Below are 11085 nucleotides of genomic sequence, written 5' to 3'. Positions count from 1 at the left end.
TGAGGGTAAGTATTGTCTAATAAAGGTAGAAAGATAGGTTAGGGCCAATTTAAACAGAAGAGTTTGTCTTTGATCTTGGTGGTAGTAGAAAGTCACTGGAAGTGATTGATTAAAGAAGTGACAAGATTAAATCTATATCTAGAGAAAATGCCTGGCTGCAGTGTCAAGATGCAGAGGATGTTATAGAATGAGCATGAGACTGATTCAGAGGTCTTTGCCATAATTTAGGCAAGAAGTGATGAGGGAATAAATTAAGATGATATCTATGAGCAGAAATAAGGGTCAGATGTGAGACATGTTGTGGACACAGAAATGGCAATATTGGGCAATGACTGGATACGTGGGGTGAGAGTAAATGAGGAATTGAGCATAAGACCAAGATTACAAATCTGGGAGACTAGAAGGAGTGGGGTACCTTTGATTGAATTAAGGAAGGTGGGAAAAATGTTTGGACATGTTGAGTTTGACATGATACATCTGTTTTGAAATGTCTGATAACTGGTAATGGGGAACTGAAATGCAAGGGCAAGTTTATGGTTAAATTTGAGAGTCATCTGCATAGCAGTTATTAGTAGGAATTAAGAAGAGAAGGGGCCTAAAATAAAACCTTAACTCACAGTTAGGAAGAATGAATCTGGAAAATGGACTAGTTATGAAGACTGAGAAGAAACAATTAGAAAAGAAGGGGGAGAAACAGGAGATGTCAGTGTCACAAAAACTCAGAGAGTGAGTATATCCAAGAAAAAAGCATGGTGAATAATGTTAAATGCAGGATAGGTAGAGAAAGATGACACAAAACCCCCATCAGATTTGGCAATTGAGAGATCACTGTAATGCAGTTAAAACTTAGAATTTTGTAAATTTGCTTAGAAAATCTTAAAGAGTTAACCCAAGATAATTGAAATGACTAACAAATTTAGCCAAGTTACAATGTATAAAATAAAATAAAATGACATAAATTATCAACATTCTTGTATTACCAATAAAACTTAGCAGGAAGAACTAGAAAGAGAAGCTCAATTCAAAATAACTACAGAACCTATGAGGTATTTGTTGATGTATCATCCAAGATATATCCAGGAAAATCCAGTTGTAATACACTTAGAAATAAAGATAGATCTAAATAACTGGAGAAACATTAATTGTTCATGTATAGGTTGAATCAGTAAAAATAACGATATTATTTAAATCAATTTATTTACTCAATGCTTTATCAGACTACCAAAGGAATATTTTAGGGAATTTCTCAACCCAGACGTCCTAAGCTCTTCTTGGAGAGTAATTCTTCCTACCTTGTTTCTTATTGACTAGAAATCAATAAGTCTGGGGGATAGCTAGGTAGTGATGAGGATAGAATCTGGATGGAGTCAGGAAGACAGTTGAAATCCAGCCTTAGACACTTAGTAGGTCACACAGGTATTAAGTCACCTAATCTTTTTTGCTTCTGTGTCATCATCTATAAGGTGAAATTGAGAAGGAAATGACAACCATTTCAGTATCTTTGTCAAGAAAACCTGAAATAGAGTCACAAAGAATAGGACTTGACTGAAATGACTAAACAACAACAACAATAACTTAAGGTTAGACCAGAAGATAAAAAGTTTAATTATCATCAACAGGTGGTGAACAAAGGAAATGTGTTATCTTCCACACATATATTGAGTTTTATATAGTCTTAGGGTGACACAAAAGGCAACTAAAGGAACCCTTTATCAGTTAACACTGCTTAGCCACTTTCTTTATTTGGGAGGGTGAGTAATGATAAGATATCGGATAATTTGGAGAAGAATGTGTTAACCTTGGGATCCCAGAAGTTGCCAAAGATTAGATTTGTTTCACTGGGGATTTTTTTTTTCTGTAGATAATATCCTTGTGGGGCAAGAGATCTCTAGGATAGTGGAAGTCTCCTTCAAGATAGAAATCAGTAAAGTTCATTCTGTCCTCACCAGCTTGAAGATCTCTATTTATACAAACCTATACCTTTGTTTTTATTTTTATTTATTTATATTTTTACTTCCAAGGTTAATTTCTTTTTTCCTGGAGATGTTTTCTCCAAATTCATAATCTGTCTCCTCTACAAGAGCAACATTGCTTTTGTCCAAGATAATCCATGGGAGTAAATGTGGTATCATATGGCAAGTTTGGGGCCATTCTCTGTCCTTTCCTGGATATATACTTTGGGAATTCAGCAGAACTTTTTATTTTTATCAGACCAACATCTAACTGCCCTTGTACAAAAGTACATCAAGGAGTCATCAGCAATGATTACTCATTTTTTCTTCCTCTGATCTCAATTAGATGACATCTCATCTGACATTACCTGCATATTCCCATCATCATTTCTCAGGGAACAAATAGCACCTACCTCCACTGAGGATTGAGTTTTCTTTTTCTTGAACAGTGAGTCTCATTTCTGATTTTGAGCCCTTCCTGTGGGGCCCTCCCCAGCAGAGTTCTTTCAAATGAAGATCAAAGCCCATGGGAAATTGGTTCACACTCATTCCCTGGTTCTTCTCTAGCAGACTAAGTATAGACCCCTGACACCAACCTGACCCCCTTCCCCAGTCTTCTCCCTGAAACCTGATTCCGACAACAGTCTAAACTGCACCTCTGACCCCATTTTAAGTCCTGATCTCAGCCTTGAACCCTGACCTGACCAACAAACTGAACTCAAACCTCAGGTGGAACCTTTATATTGGATGCAGAAAGAGCCTTATCTCCAATTGAATCCTGATTTCAGTCTTAGACTTAACTCTGAAAACCAGACCCAGACTGAGTTAAAAATCCAGACTGAGTCCAGATCCTGATACACAAGACTAAAATTTTGAACATGTTTCCTTAATGAGTCCTGACCTCAGCCTAGACTGAATCATTTTTTGAAAAACCAGATCCAGCCTGAGATCTGACCCTACATGTCTTTTCTTATCCATGTACTCCCCTTTACATTTTCTCTCCTTCCTCAATTTTTTTAAAGCATTCTTCCTGGAATTGTTCTTTTCCTATTTCACATTATAACTTTCTAACCTCTAAGAAACCTCTTTGGATTCCCTACTTCCGCTCCCTTCACCTCCTCCCTCCCCATCCAGAATGAAAGCTCCTTAAAAGGCATAAACTGTTGTTTTCCATCTCCATGTCCTCAGTACCAATACCAAGGTTAGTGTGTCCCTGCCCATAGTAGGCATTTAACAAATATGTGGTTAATCCAAGTTTAACGACTATACCAAGTTCCATTATTTTTGCTGGAAGAGATGTTGGTGGCTAGGACAGGGTAGCATTTTTGCCTCTGGATTCAAGTTCCTACCACTAACTTGCTAGATGAATTGGGAAACCTCTTTTCCCTTTCTCAGTTTTAGTTTCTTCCTTTGTAAAATGAAGATTATTGAACTAAGTGAGATTTAATTCTCACATACACAGACACACACACACACACACACACACACACACACAGCTGGGAGGTTATGGGGCAGGAAGTTATGCTGGTTACTAAAAAACCCCTGGAACCTCAAAACAAACTTTGACTCAGATATGTTATCACTTGCTTATGTTCATGGCTTGAATTTGTGATGCAAACTCAAGCCGTTTTAATCAAGTGATTTTCACTACAATACACCACATTACCTCCTTCTAATGCTTCAAAGATTTTTATTCCACATTTATAGATATGAATAGCTCTGAGACAGGGATTGTAAAGGCAGCATGGGAAGAGAGCTGGATCTGGAAGCAGGCAACATTGGGCCAAGTTAGATCAAGTTCATAAGAACCTACTATGTTCCAGGATGTGTTCTAAGCCTTGGGGTTACAAAGAAAGACAAAAAAAGACTAAACACCAAAAATCTTTCCTCCCTCCCTCTGCTTTCAAGGACATGGGTTAGACATTGTGTCTAACTGGTTGATCAGACCAATATGAGTTCAGAAAACTCTAACACAGGTCAGGGGGGAGAGAGGGGAGACAACAGGCAAATAACTATATTCAAAAAAGAGATATTCATAGAGGATAAATTAGATATGAGTCTTATTTGTGACACTTTAGATAATGGATTTAGAGTTTTGGAAGAGACCATAAGCTTCTCATTTTACTTTCTAGCTATGTGATCCTGAGCAAATCACTTAACTTCTTTGGGCCTTAGCTGCTTTTTCTGCAAAATAGATATAATGTTATTTGAATTGTTGTGAGGAAAGTCCTTTGTAAATCTTAAGCACCATAGAAAGGTGAGCTATTATTATGATATAGGTGCCATATTTTAGGAACGATAGTGACACTGAGAATCTGTCTCAAATTGCCAAGGACAGTAGGCCATGCCATAGGGTGATCAGTTGGAAGAACCAGGAATATCTAAACTGGAAAAGAGAAGATTAAAGGAGGATATGATTTTTGTCTTCGCATATTCAAAGAACTGTCATGTAGAAGAATGATTAAACTTCTTTTGCTCCTATAAGGAATAGAACTAGGGCAAATGAAATCCCAGACAAACAGAACTTCCTAACATTGAAAGTTCTTCCAAGAAGAAAAATATTTGCTTCCAGAAGCTTCCTGTCACCGGAGATGTTCTAGAGGAGGCTGGATGACCTTAGCAACACTGCAGAGAGAATTTGGAGCATCTTGTAGGGGTTGCCTGGTATCCCTTCCAGTTCTGAGATTCTAGGATTCTATAACTCTTCTCATTCTACAGTTGTGCAGCAGGGACAACTCTCTCCCTCCCCAGTGTGTGGAGAGGGACTGGTACCTCACCCTCCATTCTAGCTATTTTGGGAAACAGCTTAAGGTAATTTGAATACTACTTCTGTCTAGCTACCCTGGGGGAAATAGGGAGGGTGGAGAGATATTGAGAGGTAGAAAGTGAAGGTTTCTTTCTGAATCCCTGAACTCAGTAGAAAATGTTGATCTGAGTTGGAGGTAACTTTGGTTGTCCTTTATATTGGAAGAGAACAAAATGATATCAAGATGTCGGGGTCAATGTACACTGTATCTCACCATGGCTGATCAAACCAATATGAAGACTCTACCACAAATTGGACACAAATAATCCATATAAATATTTGGGATGGAGATTTCTCCAAATCTGAGTCACCTAATAGTTCTTTTGAGCTACTGAAATACTGTTTTTGTTCAAAGAGTACAGCGCCTCCTTTGATGTGGTACCAAATTCAGGGAGAGAGAAGAGGCAAATAGTAATGGGCCATTACAGTGATTTAGAGATGGATTTGTCAGTTTAGTTGAAAGAAGAAAAGGTTCTATATTCTCTGAGAGATTTTTTCATAATTGAGATTCATGGATTGCAGTGACAAACTGTAAAAGAATGTCTAATGGGGGGCAGGACTGGCACATATACAGATACTTCTGATAGTATTCTTTCAATCAATCAGTTAACTTTATTAGGTACCTACTATGTGCCAGAAACTGTGATAAAAGCTTCCCCCAAGGAGATTACAGTCTAATACTCTCCACATGGAGAGTTTTTAGGCTTCTAGGATAGTTTTGATGATATATAATAGAACTGCCTTGAGGAGACTTTGGAGCATGTGTAGACATTCTGTAATTGGTTTTGCTTGGCTAATCATATACTTAGGAAAAGGCTTTTTCATTGGCTACATACAGAACTGGGGATACCTTCAAAAGACATCTGACCAAAGTATCAGACATTCTCCTGGACTGAGTTCTCTTCTAGGGTTCCTTGTTTGACTTCTTTGCTGATTGCATCTGGTGGGACACAATGCTCCTCTCTATGGAGGTGTATTTTTACTTTTCTGTTTTAATTGAAAGGATTGGAGACTGATATTATGAGATTCAAAAGGTCAGAAGAACAACAGAGAGGAGATACCCTTGACTTTTCAGGGTACTCCTAGAATCCTGAGGAGGAGGTAGTAAACTCTGGTATAGTTAAAACCTAGAAATAGCATGAAGTATTGATGAAATAATGACCAAGAAATCCAATGGGAAACCACCTTATTCACCTCAGAATGGCACAAAAAGTCAGACAGAAGCCTGCACAACAAGAAAGGCAGCACAGCAGAAAGTCAGCACCAATGCAGGCAAGCATCTCATAATCCAGATACTCCTAAGTATATGATTAGCCAAGCAAAACCAATTACAGAATGTCTACACATGCTCCAAAGTCTCCTCAAGGCAGTTCTATTATATATCATCAAAACTATCCTAGAAGCCTAAAAACTCTCCATGTGGAGAGTATTAGACTGTAATCTCCTTGGGGGAAGATACAGAAATATCTGTAGCCCCAAAGGCTCTGTATCTGCGGGGAGAGCAGGGGGCTCCCATGAGAAATCCCCAAGCCTGGATTTCAGGAGCCAGGACCATTAGTGAATAGTGCAAGCATGGCAGATCTCAGGTTGCACCTTGGCCCAGAGGCTTTGAAATCCCTAATATTCTGTCCTAAGATTCCATAGTGAATTCTAAAGATCCAGTGCTCTGAATCTTGGAGATCCAAGAAAGCTTAAAATCTTCCAGTGGTTTTTGCATCGACATAGGGAGAAACTAACAAGTAAGGCTGACCACTCCATCTAAAAGGATATCAGGAGACAGAGACTCATCTTGTCACAGTAACTAAGGCTGAAAATATGAGCAAACAGAAGAAGATGCTGTCCATTATAAAGAGTTATTATAAGGGGCTCAGTACCTGCCAACTCCACAACTATTTTGGTGCATTTAATATACCTCTGCCTGTCTCCAGACATTCTCCAGCAAAGCTACCCTAAAGGTACTGAAGTTTGGAATATTCGATCCTGTAGCTTTTGGTTTCTGGCATTATCTTTAGTAGGGACCTATGCAATGTAACTGCCTTAAAGTCAGATGCTACCTGCTCATAAAGCTTGGGGCTGCACTTTGAGGAGAAAGGTCTTGTGCATACCCAGCTCCTGTGTTCATAAGCTCTGTCTCTAGCCCTTTGTGGAACATGATCTTAATTGCTATATATATTACTTAGAATCCTGTTGTCCTGGAGCTAGAACCTCAAATCTGTCTCCTTGGGTGCACATGCACCTATGCTTCTAGCTTCCTGAACATCTTCTAGGATATTCAGGAAGTTAAGCATCTTCTAGGACTGTGTAGATATGGCTTGGGAATCATCCATATCCACACAATGAGATTCTTGTTCTCATGATGACTATGGTTTGTATAGTAGCTGTACTCTTTTCACTAGTTATAGGTACTGTCTCTTGGTGCAGTATGCAGAAGGAAATCTGAGAAGGCAAGAAAATCTAAACCCATTAAAAATATGTATAGTCATGCAAAACAAATTCCCTCAGTCATATCTCCCCTCCAGACCAAAAAAATAAAAATGGAAAGAAATGAAGGAAGAAAGAAAGAAACAAAAATTTGCTTCAATATACCTTCTGAATTCATCAGCTCTCTCTCTACCTGGAGGTGGATAGCATATTTCATTATGAATTAGAATTTCATCAGAGCTACTAAATCTTTCAAAGTTGATTATCTTTACAATAATATTATCATACAAGTTGTACTCCTTGTTTTACTTACTTCATTTTGCATCAGTTTATCCAAGTCTTCCCATGCTTTTCTGAAACAATCCTGTTTATCATTTCTTATGATAAAATAGTGTTCCATACTACTCACCATAACTTGTTCAAAGATTTTCTAATTGATAAGCAACCTCTCAGTTTCTATTTTTTTGCTACCATAGAAAAAGTTGCTATAAATATTTTTGTGCATGGGATAGTTTTTCCTCTCTTTTTAAAAAAGATTTTGTTGGGGTCTAAAGCTAGCAGTGGTATTTCTGGTCAAAGGGTATACACAATTTAATATTTTTTGGCTTATAATTCCAAATTGTTTTCCAGAACAGTTGGATCACTTCACAGCTTCACCATTAAAGTACCTGTTTTCCCACATCCTCTCCAACATTTGTCTTTTGTTTTTTTTTTTGCCAGTCTAATGAATGTGAGGTGGCACCCTAGAGTTGTTTTAATTAACATTCTTTGATTATTTGTAATTTGGATCACTTTTTACATATGACTATTGATAGCTTAGATTTCTTCTCTGAAAATCATCTTTTCATATTGTTTGGGCATATATCAATTCAGGATCATTGAAACATCTTTAAAAGAATGAACAGAAAAAATGGAAAGAAGGCCAGAATCACAAGTAGGACAGTTTTGATGATTAATATATTAAATGTATTATTATATTACATTATAAAGAGAAGCAAGAGATCTAACATTTCATATACAATCCTCTTCTTTTGTTATATTATGAATTTGAAAATACCCATTTTATTTAAAGTTTTTTAAATCCAGAAATAAATTAATTAAATTAAATCCAGAATTTAATTGAATAAATTAAAATATTAACAACAAAAACCAACAAAGTTGCAGAGAAGTTACACTGTTAAAGGAATTTTCATTCATGAATTTCCTATATTTCTGAAATCACATGGTCAGTTTCTATTCCTTATTCCCTGGTATAAGCTTACTAATCACCAATTAACTTGAGCATTCCAATATACAGACAACATAAATAAGGACTTATATGAAATGATGGGCATCTGTTGTTGTACAGTTTGTTTTTTATGTAAATTTAAATAAGATATATTAACAAAATTGTCTCATTTTTATCCCCTTCTGAATTTTTCCCCGTACACTTTTCTTTTAAAAGTGGTGCCTTTTTTTGGGAGAATCTCTATCACTTTTTACTAACTCAGGCATTCTCCTCACCAATAGAAGTCCTCCCTTTTCCCAAATATGTAGTCAAATAAGACAAATCAACAGAATGGCATATCTGAAAACCTATCTTACATTCTGCACCTTTATTCTATCACCTCTCTGCCCAAGAGGAGGATGATAATTTTCAGAAGTTATGATTGCTCATTGTGTGGATTAAAATTTGGAAGTCTTTCAGAGTTGTTTCCTTTACGTTATTGTGGCCACTGTGTAAATTAATTTCCTTGTTCTGCTTGTTTCTGTATCAGTTCATATGCTTTACAGTTTTTTTCTGAATTCTTTATATTTGATGTTTTTTATGGTTTGGTAATATTTAATCACATCTCTATGCAACAATTGGTTCCACCATCTCCCAGCTGAGGTCTGAACACATTTCCAAGTCAAGATGGGCCTCTTTCCTGTATATCTTATGAATTGCTCTCCTCAATTACTCTAGATATATCATAGTTTGGTGTACACTCTTTCCCAGCACCTGGGGTGTGTAGTAGTTTGGGAGACTTGAGAAACCCTGATAGTCTTCCTAAGAAGTAGTCCTTTTGTAAGTACCGGAAGCTGTCGTGTGTGTGTGTGTGTGTGTGTGTGTGTGTGTGTGTGTGTGTGTGTGTGTGTGTTTGTGTATTTAGATTTATTGGGATTGCTTCCCCAAATATTTAAGGAAAGGGAATCTGGCACCTACTAGGAGCATCTAGGTGGCACAGTGGATAGAGCACTGGTCTCTTAGGTACCTAATAGTTGTGCCATCCTGGACAAGTCCCTTAATCCTTTTTGCCTTAGCTTCCTTATCCGCAAAATGAGCTGGAGAAAGAAATGGCAAAACATTCCAGTGTTTTTGACCAAAAACTCTAAATGGAGTCACAAAGACATAACTGAAAAATGACTGAACAACAACAAATCCAGCACCAACTACTCTGGGGGCATAGCTAGAGGGAAGGATTTATAGCCAGCACTCCATTCACCAATAGCTTCTACAAAATAGCTAAGTGTCATTCAGCTTCCACTTAGAAACTAATTCTATCTCTGAAGGTTACCCATCACACTTTTGGACAGCTCTAATTGTCATGCTCTCCCTTGAAACAAACAGATCTGTTTCTTAATTCTGTGCTTTGGTTAGACAAGAGTCTAACCCCTCTTTCATGTAACAGCTCTTCAAATACTTGAAGATAGTGAGCAAGTCAGTCAATCAATTACAAAACATTTATTAAGCACTTACGATATACCTGGCACTATGATAGATTCTGAGAAATATAAATTCATAGAAAACAATAATAAGGAATTTACATTCTAAAGGGAGAAAGGTAAAATAACTAGTGAGAGGGGGGCAACTAGGTGGTGCAGTGGCGCCTTGAAGTCAGGAAGACCTGAGTTCAAATCTAGTCTCAGACACTTAACACTTCCTAGCTGTGTGACCCTGGGCAAGTCAATTGCCTCAGTAAAAACAAACAAACAAACACCCCCCCCAAAAAAAAAACCAGTAAGAAGATCAGTCGATGAATAAGCATTTATTAAAAGCCTGCTGTGTGCCACTATAGATAAGCACTTGAGACAATGAAAGGCAAAAGAAAGTTCTTGTGCTCAAGAAACTCACAGTCTCATTAAGAGGCAACCAGCAAACAAATATGTACAAACAAACTATATACTGAACAAATAGGAAACATTTTCTAGGAGGAAGGCACTAAAATTTAGAGGGATTGGGCAAAGATTTTTCTGCAGATGTGATTTTAGTTGAGACTTAAAGGAAGCCAGGGAAGGCAATAAGTGGATATGAAGAGAGAGAACATTCCAGATATGAGGGACAGCTAGAGGAAATGTCTGAACCCAAGAAATGGAGCATCTTGTTCATGGTACAGCTAGAAAGTCAGTGTCACTGGACTAAAGAGACATAGTAGTTAAATACAATGTTGTTTGAAAGGGAGAAAACAAGAAGGAACCAGGAAAAACTTCATGCAAAAAGTGGTACTTATGTGGTAATTTGAAGAAAAGAGTGATTCTCTGTGACTTAGCTCCAAAGTCATTGCCATGGCCTGGAGAACATGATGCTCCCCCTGTAAAGTCCAGAATGTTGCTTAAAAAACATTCTCCCAGGTACCTAGAATAAGTCTGAAAGCATCAACCCATTGATGGATCTAGTTAGGGAAACTCTCAGTCTCCCCAGGTCTTTTCTCAGGGCAGAAGCCCTAGTTCCCTCAGTTGAAGCAATTGTAGCACAGCCTCCAGTCCTCTCCTCTATACCGCTAATCTGTCCTCTAGCCAGTTTCAGTCCTTTCCTCTGTACCGCTAACCTGTCCTCTAGACAGTTTCAGTCCTCTCCTCTGTACCACTTAACCTGTCCTCTAGACAGTTTCAGTCCTTTCCTCTGTACCGCTAACCTACCCTCTAGACAGTTTCAGTCCTCTCCTC

Source organism: Sminthopsis crassicaudata, chromosome 3 (assembly GCF_048593235.1).
Source record: "Sminthopsis crassicaudata isolate SCR6 chromosome 3, ASM4859323v1, whole genome shotgun sequence".
Lineage (NCBI taxonomy): Eukaryota > Metazoa > Chordata > Mammalia > Dasyuromorphia > Dasyuridae > Sminthopsis > Sminthopsis crassicaudata.
The sequence above is the reverse complement of the archived record's forward strand: the minus strand, read 5'-3'. Positions refer to the sequence as shown.